This window comes from Ursus americanus, unplaced genomic scaffold, assembly GCF_024610735.1.
Source record: "Ursus americanus isolate L20-20 unplaced genomic scaffold, mUrsAme1.1.p SCAF_69, whole genome shotgun sequence".
NCBI lineage: Eukaryota > Metazoa > Chordata > Mammalia > Carnivora > Ursidae > Ursus > Ursus americanus.
The window spans coordinates 107,174-120,804 of NW_028273651.1; the positions used below are offsets into that span (position 1 = coordinate 107,174).

Genomic DNA, 13,631 nt, shown 5'->3' on the forward strand with positions numbered 1-13,631 from the left:
ATTGACGTCTATGTAATATTGCATAATACGTGCAGAATACATTATTTCCAGTGGTCATAGACTATTTACCCAAACAGATGATATGTTGTTCCATGAATCATGTCTACATTTTAACATCCTGAAACTAACTAGATTCTATTCGTAGGCCACCAAGGCATAGAGCCCGAGTCCTCATGAAAAGAAGACCAGGAAATCCCTCCATGTTTAAAAATTCAATGTAACTTTGCTGCATATCCTAAGGGTCAGAGAGGGAATCGCAATGGACATTTTCCACCTTTTCTACATCAGGGCTCACACACAATGGCCCTTTGTCTCTGAAGAGCACTGACTATCCTAACATAGACAGGACTTAAGCCTCCTATCAGAGTTCTGCATGTCCCAGGCACACCTGGCAGCCTTGGCCTGTGCCCACACACACCTCCCTCCAGCTTTCCTTTCTGGTGGCATTGTGTTAAGGTAGTCAACATAGCCATATGGAGATGAGAAGCTCCCCACTCCTAGTGATGATGTTGCTATTGTCCCCACCAAGCTAATAACATGATTTCTGAGAGAATTACAACAAAATAGCAGTTTCTTGACCTTCATGAAAGTGTGAAAATCATCTTGTGAGTCATCTTTTCGAAACACGGTTTCACCATGTGTTCTTTTCTCTGGAAAAGATATAGACCCAATGGTAATTATGGCTCCTGAGCACCTGCTCTTGGGAGAATCCATACTGGCTCTGAGTAGCATTCTCCCTCGTAAACTTCTCAACTGGGGTGTAGATAGAATGAGTCCCATTTTTAGATGGATAGACAAAGGCTCAGAAATGATATGAATTACAGAGGATTTTAGTGTCAGAAACCTAAGTGTGATCTCCAAACTGACTCCAAATCCCTTGTTCTTCCATACAAGGTACCATTTCGCTCTACCCCAGGTCTTCTCAATCTGGAAACCTAGGAAGTATTAGGATTTTCTTGTTGTGTGGCCAAATGGAATGAATTCGGCTGCCTTTTCACCTCTGCCCATCATGATCATGAAGATAATTCTCTCAGTGGAGGACCTTTGAGTCGGAGACTTAAAGATCCCTAGGAATAGAGATACTATACTATTTTTCTGATATTAAAGTGACTGAAAGAACTATGCTTTTTTAATTGATGGAGGCTCTGGTCTGTAGAGTGTCCTGTAAGGTCGGAAATAGTATTTAAAGCAGTTAGCCTCTTCTATAGAGTGAGACAATGCTTCTAAAGATTTCCTAAATATTCCCTTACCTGTGATTATTTATTCCCAACCATCGTAGTGTTTCTATGTTACGATTATGATTTCATTAAGGCCAACGTTGCGGAGAAAGAACTTAGTGTATCCAGGGGCACTTTCGTGTTGTGACAGTGAGCTATTCTGTTGTATTCTGTAGTCCAAGGGAATGGTGCCAGACATCTCTAAGATGTGTAAAATTCTGACTGTAAATGATCTCTATGCTTCAGAGATTTGGGCAGGACAAGGGGAGGAGTCCAGAGACCATGAACGCCTCTGTTACCTGTGTTGACCATGGAGCAGGTAACCTTCTGTAGGGGTCCTTTGATGTCTCCTTACTATTGGAAAGGTGCTTTCATCTCACGTTCCACCATTTGGTAGTGATGATAAGGATAAGAGTAATTTTTATGTCATACCATCTGTGAGGCCTGATCTTGGCCTCCCAGGAAAGCTCTCCTTTAACGTTTTACCCAGCTCAAAATGACTGGGCAAACCCTCAAAGCATGGGCCCTATTTCTGCCCCCAGCACTTATTGTCCATATGCATCAAAAAGAAAAAGAGAACCAAAAAATGCCTTTGCCAACATCAAGGTGAGAACACAAAAGAACCTTTCTTGCTCCCATAAGATTAAAGTCATACTGATTTGTACATACTGAAAACATAAGAAAAAGTCTGTCACTTTCTGGAACCTTCTTCCTCATCGTGATGTATAACTGTACGTAGCACAACTCAGAACAAATATATGACCCTGCCCTAAATGTTCCTTCCCTGGAGCACTCCCTTCTTTGTGAATATTGTGTCTCCCAGGCAGCTGTCCTTGACTTGGGTTTGAATAAAACTCTCTTCCTTCCTCTCTAAAATGTTTTAAAAGGTTCCTTCATTTAGTGTCGACAATAACACTCTGTTTTCAAGTGAAAAATAAATGTTCCTGGTTCACAACCGCGACAGAACAGAAGGCCGGCTTTTCCTTCCTTCCCTGTAGAACTAAGCATGTGTATATAGATTGCAGCACAAATGGGCTCACCCTAGAAGGATGTTTTGAAGGTCTGAGAGGCACTATCCACTCCATGGGTGAGACAAGAAGGCAAAGCTATTCCCGCTTGGAGCATTCCTTTTGGCGCTTAAAATTGCCTTGGATATGCATAAAAGCATTGCATTTCCTAAAGCCCAAGGCTGGAACAGTCTGAGAGCAGCTGACCTTGCCAGGAACCAGGCACACCCTTGCAGGAAGGGTTGGTGCAGAAGGGAAGGGGCAGGGCTCTGAGGGTGGTCTGCAGCTAGAGGGGTCCGCGAAAGGGGCCGTGTGTGTGTGTGTGTGTGTGTGTGTGTGTGTGTGTGTGTGTGTGTGATTGCAGCCCTGCCCATGATCCCCGTCATGCCTGCTCAGGGCGTTTAGCCAAGGAGGTGCCTCCTGGACCTCTGCACTCCCAGAGTTGTGAGTCATGGGGCCGGTTGCCTGGCATTCAAGGAGTTGGAAGCATCATACTCCCCAAGCAATCACCCCATGGGGGTGGAGCTACGTCTCTGTGTGCAGATCCGGAGCAGCCCAAGGACGCAGACCAGGAGCCAAGGAAGTGGAGTTTTGAGAGAGTGGACCTGTGGAGTTCCTGGCTGGGTGAATGCATGCTGTGTGGCCATAGGTGGGCTTTCTGGGAGTAGGGGCACCCCGGGTAAGAGGCAGGGTTCTGGAAGGGCATGTTGAGAGAGTTCATCATGGAGACTCAGTTTTCTTTCCTTTTTCCCTTGAAAGTCTCTTCTGCCTAGTCTCCGTCAACTGGCCATACACTCCAGACCCAGGAACTCCAGGGCACCCGCTCAGCAAAGCTTTTGTGGGATGGTTCGCAGACATTCCAGGGTTTCCCGTGTTCCCCAAGAAGAGCGAGAGAAAGGACCGCACAGTCCCCAACTTCAGTGCGGTGCCCCTGTCCCCCGACACAGTGCAGGTAATGGACCTTGAGCAGTTCCCCGAGTTCAGCAGGGTATTCCCTGTTCCCTCAGGCACAGGTGGGGCGCTAGGAAGGCCCAGAGCCCTTACCCAACTTCAGCATTGTGCTAGCTGTTTCCTGGGAATGGTGGCAATGGGCTGGGAGATAATTACTACTAAAAGACAAGTCTATGTTTCCCCTTCTCCCAGAAACCACAGCAGGTGTGCAGGCTTTAGGTCCGAGGAGCTGCTTCTCCCCATCTGACAACACTTCTCTGCTCTGGCTCCGCGACACCCTACGTTCTGAACGTCTGCATCTGAGTCAGTGAGGCAGCTTGACACGGGATCCAGCATTCAGAGAAAGCGGCAGGTCCATTTGGAGAAATGTCATATCCACATCAGGACTGGAAGTAAAACCTCTCATGAACCCACCATCTCCTGGGTTTTTCTCTTTTCTCTAGTTGAGCCATGAAGTAAAACTTAAGTAATAGTTGTCAGCGTTCTGAATTTGGTGAAGGAGGTACTTAGTTTCTGAGCTTGGAGCACTTTGCAGGGGATCCCATTTTCTCTGTTCATTGACTGCTTATGAATGTATTTTGAACAGCTGTTTCCTAGAAACACTCTTTCATTAGAAAGGGAAGGTGAGGTTTACTCTTTGTCTATTTTTAAGATATACGTTTGACAGTGTTTATACAGTTGGGCCTAAGATATGGGTGAGTGGCCACCATTTAGTGTTAGATGGCCTTTTGTCGTCACATACAAATATGGATGATGTCTTTCCAATTGTCAAAGGTGATGTTTCATCACTGATTAGTCTTTTCATCCCAAGAGTTACAATGGGGGTCGAGGGAAAATTCAAAATTATTCAGAGCAGCATTTTGCTGTTTAAAATATATGCTGGTGTTGGGTAGTAAGGAGGGCACATATTGCATGGTGCACTGGGTGTTATATGCAACTAATGTATCATCGAAATTTACTATACTGTATGGAGACTATAACATTATGTAATAAAAAACAATAAAAAAATAAAGGTAAACCTTGTGTATCTAACTATACCAGATGTATCATCTCGATATTTTGAAGTGCCATATTCAATCTGCTGTTTCTTTGGTAGTGGAGTCAGAGGAGAGTCTTTGGGAATTCCTTTCGATAGAGGCATGGTGGTGGCTACAATTGGGTAGGCGACAGGGGCCCTGGGCTGAATTCTGGAACTGCTTTCCTGATGCTGGGTGAGTCAGGTTATGCCAAAGAGTTTCTGTTTCTTCCCTATGAGATTGACAAAAACCGGCTTCCAACGGAAAAATCTTTCGTAACGTGCAAACATGCTCACAAGTGCCTCTGCCAAGGTGAAGTAAATGCCATACACTGATCCGTAAGAGACCACAGTTTGCTAGCAGGAGATAAACCCGAACGAACACAGCATGGGACACTTGGGGCAGAAACGGCTTCCGAAGAAAAAAAAGTTCTTGATGTGGAAAACCTATCAAAGTGGTTGTAGCAAAGTAAACAGAATGCCACACACTTATGTGCAAGAAACAACATTCCCCAGGCATGGTCTAAGCCCAGACATCGTCACTGTGCTTTTGGTAGCATGAGGGAAACCCGAGCCCCACAACCCTGACCCATTAGGTAAAATGCCGGCTTCCAAAGGAAACAGTTTTCCTAAGGTGCAGACCCTCTCACAAGTGGTTGTGGCAAGGTAAAGCAAATGCCATCCACTTCTCTGGAAGAAACCACAGTGCCCAGCCATGTTCTAAGCCCTAACATCATCACTGGGCTTCTGGAAGCATGAGTGAAAACAGAGGAGCACAACACGGAGACGCATTTGAGAAAAACCGGCTTCCAACGGAAAAATCTTTCATAACGTGCAAACATGCTCACAACTGCCTGTGGCAAGGTGAAATAAATGCCGTACACTGATTTGTAAGAGACCACAGGGCCTAGGCACCGACTGAGCCCTTCCCTCATCCCGGCGGGTTTGCTAGCAGGAGTTCAACCCCAACGAACACAGCCCGGAGACCCCTGGGGCAAAGACGGCTTCCGACGAACAATAGGTGCTTGCTGTGGAAAACCTATCCCAAGTGGGGGTAGCCAGGTCAACAAAATGCCTCACACCCAGGTGTAAGAAACAACATTGCCCAGGCATGGTCTAAGCCCCTCACCTCGTCCCTGTGCTTTGGGGAGCCGGAGGGACAGCCGAGGCCCACGGCCCTGAGACCCCTTTGCAAAAAGCCGGCTTCCCACGGATACAGTTTCCTGAGGTGCAGACCCTATCCCAAGTGGTTGTGGCAAGGTAAAGCAAATGCCCTCCACTTCTCTGGAAGAAACCACAGTGCCCAGCCATGTTCTAAGCCCTCCCATCCTCCCTGGGCTTCTGGCAGCAGGAGTGAAAGAGAGGAGCAGAGCACTGGGACCCGTTTGACAAAAACCGGCTTCCCACAGGAAAGTCTCCACGTGCAGACATGCTCCCAGGTGCCTGTGGCAAGGGGAAGGAAATGACATACACTGACATGTAAGAGACCACAGTGCCCAGGCACAGTCTGAACCTTTCCCTAATCCCGGCGGTTTTGCTAGCAGGAGTTCAACCCCAACGAACACAGCCCGGAGACCCCTGGGGCAAAAACGGCTTCCGACGAACAATAGGTGCTTGCTGTGGAAAACCTATCCCAAGTGGGGTAGCCAGGTCAACAAAATGCCTCACACCCAGATGTAAGAAACAGCATTGCCCAGGCATGGTCTAAGCCCCTCATCTCGTCCCTGTGCTTTGGGGAGACCGAGGGACAGCCGAGGCCCACGGCCCTGAGAACCCTTTGCAAAAAGCCGGCGTCCCACGGATACAGTTTTCCTGAGGTGCAGACCCTATCCCAAGTGGTTGTGGCAAGGTAAAGCAAATGCCCTCCACTTCTCTGGAAGTAACCACAGTGCACAGCCATGTTCTAAGCCCTCCCATCCTCCCTGGGCTTCTGGCAGCAGGAGTGAAAAGAGAGGAGCAGAGCACTGGGACCCGTTTGACAAAAACCGGCTTCCCACGGGAAAGTCTTTCTCCACGTGCAGACATGCTCCCAGGTGCCTGTGGCAAGGGGAAGGAAATGCCATACACTGACCTGGAAGAGACCACAGGGCCCAGGCACAGTCTGGACCCTTCCCTCATCCCGGCGGTTTTGCTAGCAGGAGTTCAACCCCAACGAACACAGCCCGGAGACCCCTGGGGCAAAAACGGCTTCCGAGGAACAATAGGTGCTTGCTGTGGAAAACCTATCCCAAGTGGGGGTAGCCAGGTCAACAAAATGCCACACACCCAGGTGTAAGAAACAGCATTGCCCAGGCATGGTCTAAGCCCCTCATCTCGTCCCTGTGCTTTGGGGTGCCGGAGGGACAGCCGAGGCCCACGGCCCTGAGAACGCTTTGCAATAAGCCGGCTTCCCATGAATACAGTTTTCCTGAGGTGCAGACCCTCTCACAAGTGGTTGTGGCAAGGTAAAGCCAATGCCCTCCACTTCTCTGGAAGAAACCACAGTGCCCAGCCATGTTCTAAGCCCTCCCATCCTCCCTGGGCTTCTGGCAGCAGGAGTGAAAAGAGAGGAGCAGAGCACTCGGACTCGTTTGACAAAAAACGGCTTCCCACGGGAAAGTCTTTCTCCACGTGCAGACATGCTCCCAGGTGCCTGTGGCAAGGGGAAGGAAATGCCATACACTGATCTGGAAGAGACCACAGGGCCCAGGCACAGTCTGAAAACTCCTCTCATCCCGGCGGTTTTGCTAGCAGGAGTTCAACCCCAACGAACACAGCCCGGAGACCCCTGGGGCAAAGACGGCTTCCGACGAACAATAGGTGCTTGCTGTGGAAAACCTATCCCAAGTGGGGGTAGCCAGTTCAACAAAATGCCTCACACCCAGGTGTAAGAAAGAACTTTGCCCAGTCATGGTCTAAGCCCCTCACCTCGTCCCTGTGATTTGGGGAGCCGGAGGGAGACCCGAGGCCCACGGCCCTGAGAACCCTTTGCAAAAAGCCGGCTTCCCACGGAAACAGTTTTCCTGAGGTGCAGACCCTCTCACAAGTGGTTGTGGCAAGGTAAAGCAAATGCCCTCCACTTCTCTGGAAGTAACCACAGTGCCCAGCCATGTTCTAAGCTCTCCCATCCTCCCTGGGCTTCTGGCAGCAGGAGTGAAAAGAGAGGAGCAGAGCACTGGGACCCGTTTGACAAAAACCGGCTTCCCACGGGAAAATCTTTCTCCACGTGCAGACATGCTCCCAGGTGCCTGTGGCAAGGGGAAAGAAATGCCATACACTGACCTGGAAGAGACCACAGGGCCCAGGCACAGCCCGAACCCTTCCTTCATCCCGGCGGTTTTGCTAGCAGGAGTTCAACCCCAACGAACACAGCCCGGAGACCCCTGGGGCAAAAACGGCTTCCGAGGAACAATAGGTGCTTGCTGTGGAAAACCTATCCCAAGTGGGGGTAGCCAGGTCAACAACATGCCACACAACCAGGTGTAAGAAACAGCATTGCCCAGGCATGGTCTAAGCCCCTCATCTCGTCCCTGTGCTTTGGGGAGCCGGAGGGACAGCCGAGGCCCACGGCCCTGAGAACCCTTTGCAAAAAGCCGGCTTCCCACGGAAACAGTTTTCCTGAGGTGCAGACCCTCTCACAAGTGGTTGTGGCAAGGTAAAGCCAATGCCCTCCACTTCTCTGGAAGAAACCACAGTGCCCAGCCATGTTCTAAGCCCTCCCATCCTCCCTGGTCTTCTGGCAGCAGGAGTGAAAAGAGAGGAGCAGAGCACTGGGACCCGTTTGACAAAAACCGGCTTCCCACGGGAAAGTCTTTCTTCACGTGCAGACATGCTCCCAGCTGCCTGTGGCAAGGGGAAGGAAATGCCATACACTGACCTGGAAGAGACCACAGGGCCCAGGCACACTCTGAACACTTCTCTCATAGCGGCGGTTTTGCTAGCAGGAGTTCAACCCCAATGAACACAGCCCGGAGACCCCTGGGGCAAAGACGGCTTCCGACGAACAATAGGTGCTTGCTGTGGAACACCTATCCCAAGTGGGGGTAGCCAGCTCAACAAAATGCCACACACCCAGGTGTAAGAAACAACATTGCCCAGGCATGGTCTAAGCCCCTCACCTCGTCCCTGTGCTTTGGGGAGCCGGAGGGACAGCCGAGGCCCACGGCCCTGAGACCCTTTTGCAAAAAGCCGGCTTCCCACGGAAACAGTTTTCCTGACGTGCAGACCCTCTCACAAGTGGTTGTGGCAAGGTAAAGCCAATGCCCTCCACTTCTCTGGAAGAAACCACAGTGCCCAGCCATGTTCTAAGCCCTCCCATCCTCCCTGGGCTTCTGGCAGCAGGAGTGAAAAGAGAGGAGCAGAGCACTGGGACCCGTTTGACAAAAACCGGCTTCCCACGGGTAAGTCTTTCTCCACGTGCAGACATGCTCCCAGGTGCCTGTGGCAAGGGGAAGGAAATGCCATACACTGACCTGGAAGAGACCACAGGGCCCAGGCACAGTCTGAACCCTTCCCTCAACCCGGCGGTTTTGCTAGCAGGAGTTCAACCCCAACGAACACAGCCCGGAGACCCCTGGGGCAAAAACGGCTTCCGACGAACAATAGGTGCTTGCTGTGGAACACCTATCCCAAGTGGGGGTAGCCAGCTCAACAAAATGCCACACACCCAGGTGTAAGAAACAACATTGCCCAGGCATGGTCTAAGCCCCTCACCTCGTCCCTGTGCTTTGGGGAGCCGGAGGGACACCCGAGGCCCACGGCCCTGAGACCCCTTTGCAAAAAGCCGGCTTCCCACGGAAACAGTTTTCCTGAGGTGCAGACCCTATCCCAAGTGGTTGTGGCAAGGTAAAGCCAATACCCTCCACTTCTCTGGAAGAAACCACAGTGCCCAGCCATGTTCTAAGCCCTCCCATCCTCCCTGGGCTTCTGGCAGCAGGAGTGAAAAGAGAGGAGCAGAGCACTGGGACCCGTTTGACAAAAACCGGCTTCCCACGGGAAAGTCTTTCTCCACGTGCAGACATGCTCCCAGGTGCCTGTGGCAAGGGGAAGGAAATGCCATACACTGACCTGGAAGAGACCACAGGGCCCAGGCAGAGTCTGAACCCTTCCCTCATCCCGGCGGTTTTGCTAGCAGGAGTTCAACCCCAAGGAACACAGCCCGGAGACCCCTGGGGCAAAAACGGCTTCCGACGAACAATAGGTGCTTGCTGTGGAAAACCTATCCCAAGTGGGGGTAGCCAGGTCAACAAAATGCCACACACCCAGGTGTAAGAAACAGCATTGCCCAGGCATGGTCTAAGCCCCTCACCTCGTCCCTGTGCTTTGGGGTGCCGGAGGGACAGCCGAGGCCCACGGCCCTCAGACCCTTTGCAAAAAGCCGGCTTCCCACGGAAACAGTTTTCCTGAGGTGCAGACCCTCTCACAAGTGGTTGTGGCAAGGTAAAGCCAATGCCCTCCACTTCTCTGGAAGAAACCCCAGTGCCCAGCCATGTTCTAAGCCCTCCCATCCTCCCTGGGCTTCTGGCAGCAGGAGTGAAAAGAGAGGAGCAGAGCACTGGGACCCGTTTGACAAAAACCGGCTTCCCACGGGAAAGTCTTTCTCCACGTGCAGACATGCTCCCAGGTGCCTGTGGCAAGGGGAAGGAAATGCCATACACTGACCTGGAAGAGACCACAGGGCCCAGGCCCAGTCCAAACCCTTCCCTCATCCCGGCGATTTTGCTAGCAGGAGTTCAAGCCCAACGAACACAGCCCGGAGACCCCTGGGGCAAAAACGGCTTCCGACGAACAATAGGTGCTTGCTGTGGAAAACCTATCCCAAGTGGGGGTAGCCAGGTCAACAACATGCCACACACCCAGGTGTAAGAAACAGCATTGCCCAGGCATGGTCTAAGCCCCTCATCTCGTCCCTGTGCTTTGGGGAGCCGGAGGGACAGCCGAGGCCCACGGCCCTGAGACCCCTTTGCAAAAAGCCGGCTTCCCACGGAAACAGTTTTCCTGAGGTGCAGACCCTATCCCAAGTGGTTGTGGCAAGGTAAAGCAAATGTCCTCCACTTCTCTGGAAGAAACCACAGTGCCCAGCCATGTTCTAAGCCCTCCCATCCTCCCTGGGCTTCTGGCAGCAGGAGTGAAAAGAGAGGAGCAGAGCACTGGGACCCGTTTGACAAAAACCGGCTTCCCACGGGAAAGTCTTTCTCCACGTGCAGACATGCTCCCAGGTGCCTGTGGCAAGGGGAAGGAAATGCCATACACTGACCTGGAAGAGACCACAGGGCCCAGGCACAGTCTGAACCCTTCCCTCAACCCGGCGGTTTTGCTAGCAGGAGTTCAAGCCCAACGAACACAGCCCGGAGACCCCTGGGGCAAAAACGGCTTCCGACGAACAATAGGTGCTTGCTGTGGAACACCTATCCCAAGTGGGGGTAGCCAGCTCAACAAAATGCCACACACCCAGGTGTAAGAAACAACATTGCCCAGGCATGCTCTAAGCCCCTCACCTCGTCCCTGTGCTTTGGGGAGCCGGAGGGACACCCGAGGCTCACGGCCCTGAGACCCCTTTGCAAAAAGCCAGCTTCCCACGGAAACAGTTTTCCTGAGGTGCAGACCCTCTCACAAGTGGTTGTGGCAAGGTAAAGCCAATGCCCTCCACTTCTCTGGAAGAAACCCCAGTGCCCAGCCATGTTCTAAGCCCTCCCATCCTCCCTGGGCTTCTGGCAGCAGGAGTGAAAAGAGAGGAGCAGAGCACTGGGACCCGTTTGACAAAAACCGGCTTCCCACGGGAAAGTCTTTCTCCACGTGCAGACATGCTCCCAGGTGCCTGTGGCAAGGGGAAGGAAATGCCATACACTGACCTGGAAGAGACCACAGGGCCCAGGCACAGTCTGAACCCTTCCCTCAACCCGGCGGTTTTGCTAGCAGGAGTTCAACCCCAACGAACACAGCCCGGAGACCCCTGGGGGAATAACGGCTTCCGACGAACAATAGGTGCTTGCTGTGGAACACCTATCCCAAGTGGGGGTAGCCAGCTCAACAAAATGCCACACACCCAGGTGTAAGAAAGAACATTGTGCAGCCATGGTCTAAGCCCCTCACCTCGTCCCTGTGCTTTCGGGAGCCGGAGGGACACCCGAGGCCCACGGCCCTGAGACCCCTTTGCAAAATGCTGGCTTTCCACGGAAACAGTTTTCCTGAGGTGCAGACCCTCTCACAAGTGGTTGTGGCAAGGTAAAGCAAATGCCCTCCACTTCTCTGGAAGAAACCACAGTGCCCAGCCATGTTCTAAGCCCTCCCATCCTCCCTGGGCTTCTGGCAGCAGGAGTGAAAAGAGAGGACCAGAGCACTGGGACCCGTTTGACAAAAACTGGCTTCCCACGGGAAAGTCTTTCTCCACGTGCAGACATGCTCCCAGGTGCCTGTGGCAAGGGGAAGGAAATGCCATACACTGACCTGGAAGAGACCACAGGGCCCAGGCACAGTCTGAACCCTTCCCTCAACCCGGCGGTTTTGCTAGCAGGAGTTCAAGCCCAACGAACACAGCCCGGAACACCTGGGGCAAAAACGGCTTCCGACGAACAATAGGTGCTTGCTGTGGAACACATATCCCAAGTGGGTGTAGCCAGCTCAACAAAATGCCACACACCCAGGTGTAAGAAACAACATTGCCCAGCCATGGTCTAAGCCCCTCACCTCGTCCCTGTGCTTTGGGGAGCCGGAGGGACAGCCGAGGCTCACGGCCCTGAGACCCCTTTGCAAAAAGCCGGCTTCCCACGGAAACAGTTTTCCTGAGGTGCAGACCCTCTCACAAGTGGTTGTGGCAAGGTAAAGCCAATGCCCTCCACTTCTCTGGAAGAAACCACAGTGCGCAGCCATGTTCTAAGCCCTCCCATCCTCCCTGGGCTTCTGGCAGCAGGAGTGAAAAGAGAGGAGCAGAGCACTGGGACCCGTTTGACAAAAACCGGCTTCCCACGGGAAAGTCTTTCTCCACGTGCAGACATGATCCCAGGTGCCTGTGGCAAGGGGAAGGAAATGCCATACACTGACCTGGAAGAGACCACAGGGCCCAGGCACAGTCTGAACCCTTCCCTCAACCCGGCGGTTTTGCTAGCAGGAGTTCAACCCCAAGGAACACAGCCCGGAGACCCCTGGGGCAAAAACGGCTTCCGACGAACAATAGGTGCTTGCTGTGGAACACCTATCCCAAGTGGGGGTAGCCAGCTCAACAAAATGCCACACACCCAGGTGTAAGAAACAACATTGCCCAGCCATGGTCTAAGCCCCTCAACTCGTCCCTGTGCTTTGGGGAGCCGGAGGGACAGCCGAGGCCCACGGCCCTGAGACCCCTTTGCAAAAAGCCGGCTTCCCACGGAAACAGTTTTCCTGAGGTGCAGACCCTATCCCAAGTGGTTGTGGCAAGGTAAAGCAAATGCCCTCCACTTCTCTGGAAGAAACCACAGTGCCCAGGCATGTTCTAAGCCCTCCCATCCTCCCTGGGCTTCTGGCAGCAGGAGTGAAAAGAGAGGAGCAGAGCACTGGGACCCGTTTGACAAAAACCGGCTTCCCACGGGAAAGTCTTTCTCCACGTGCAGACATGCTCCCATGTGCCTCTGGCAAGGGGAAGGAAATGCCATACACTGACCTGGAAGAGACCACAGGGCCCAGGCACAGTCTGAACCCTTCGGTCAACCCGGCGGTTTTGCTAGCAGGAGTTCAACCCCAACGAACACAGCCCGGAGACCCCTGGGGCAAAAACGGCTTCCGACGAACAATAGGTGCTTGCTGTGGAACACCTATCCCAAGTGGGGGTAGCCAGCTCAACAAAATGCCACACACCCAGGTGTAAGAAACAACATTGCCCAGGCATGGTCTAAGCCCCTCACCTCGTCCCTGTGCTTTGGGGAGCCGGAGGGACACCCGAGGCCCACGGCCCTGAGACCCCTTTGCAAAAAGCCGGCTTCCCACGGAAACAGTTTTCCTGAGGTGCAGACCCTATCCCAAGTGGTTGTGGCAAGGTAAAGCCAATGCCCTCCACTTCTCTGGAAGAAACCACAGTGCCCAGCCATGTTTTAAGCCCTCCCATCCTCCCTGGGCTTCTGGCAGCAGGAGTGAAAAGAGAGGAGCAGAGCACTGGGACCCGTTTTACAAAAACCGGCTTCCCACGGGAAAGTCTTTCTCCACGTGCAGACATGCTCCCAGGTGCCTGTGGCAAGGGGAAGGAAATGCCATACACTGACCTGGAAAATACCACAGGGCCCCGGCACAGTCTGAACCCTTCCGTCAACCCGGCGGTTTTGCTAGCAGGAGTTCAAGCCCAACGAACACAGCCCGGAGACCCCTGGGGCAAAAACGGCTTCCGACGAACAATAGGTGCTTGCTGTGGAACACCTATCCCAAGTGGGGGTAGCCAGCTCAACAAAATGCCACACACCCAGGTGTAAGAAACAACATTGCCCAGGCATGGTCTAA

At 52.6% G+C, this 13,631-nt stretch overlaps 1 long non-coding RNA gene across 1 annotated transcript; it reads left to right on the top strand.

Moving 5' to 3' along the window:
* Positions 1–2,655: 2,655 nt before the first annotated feature.
* Positions 2,656–4,216, top strand: LOC148106731 (uncharacterized). Its single transcript, XR_015723584.1, has 3 exons — positions 2,656–2,873; positions 2,984–3,176; positions 3,368–4,216. It is a non-coding gene; the product is annotated as an uncharacterized LOC148106731 (long non-coding RNA).
* Positions 4,217–13,631: the final 9,415 nt, after the last annotated feature.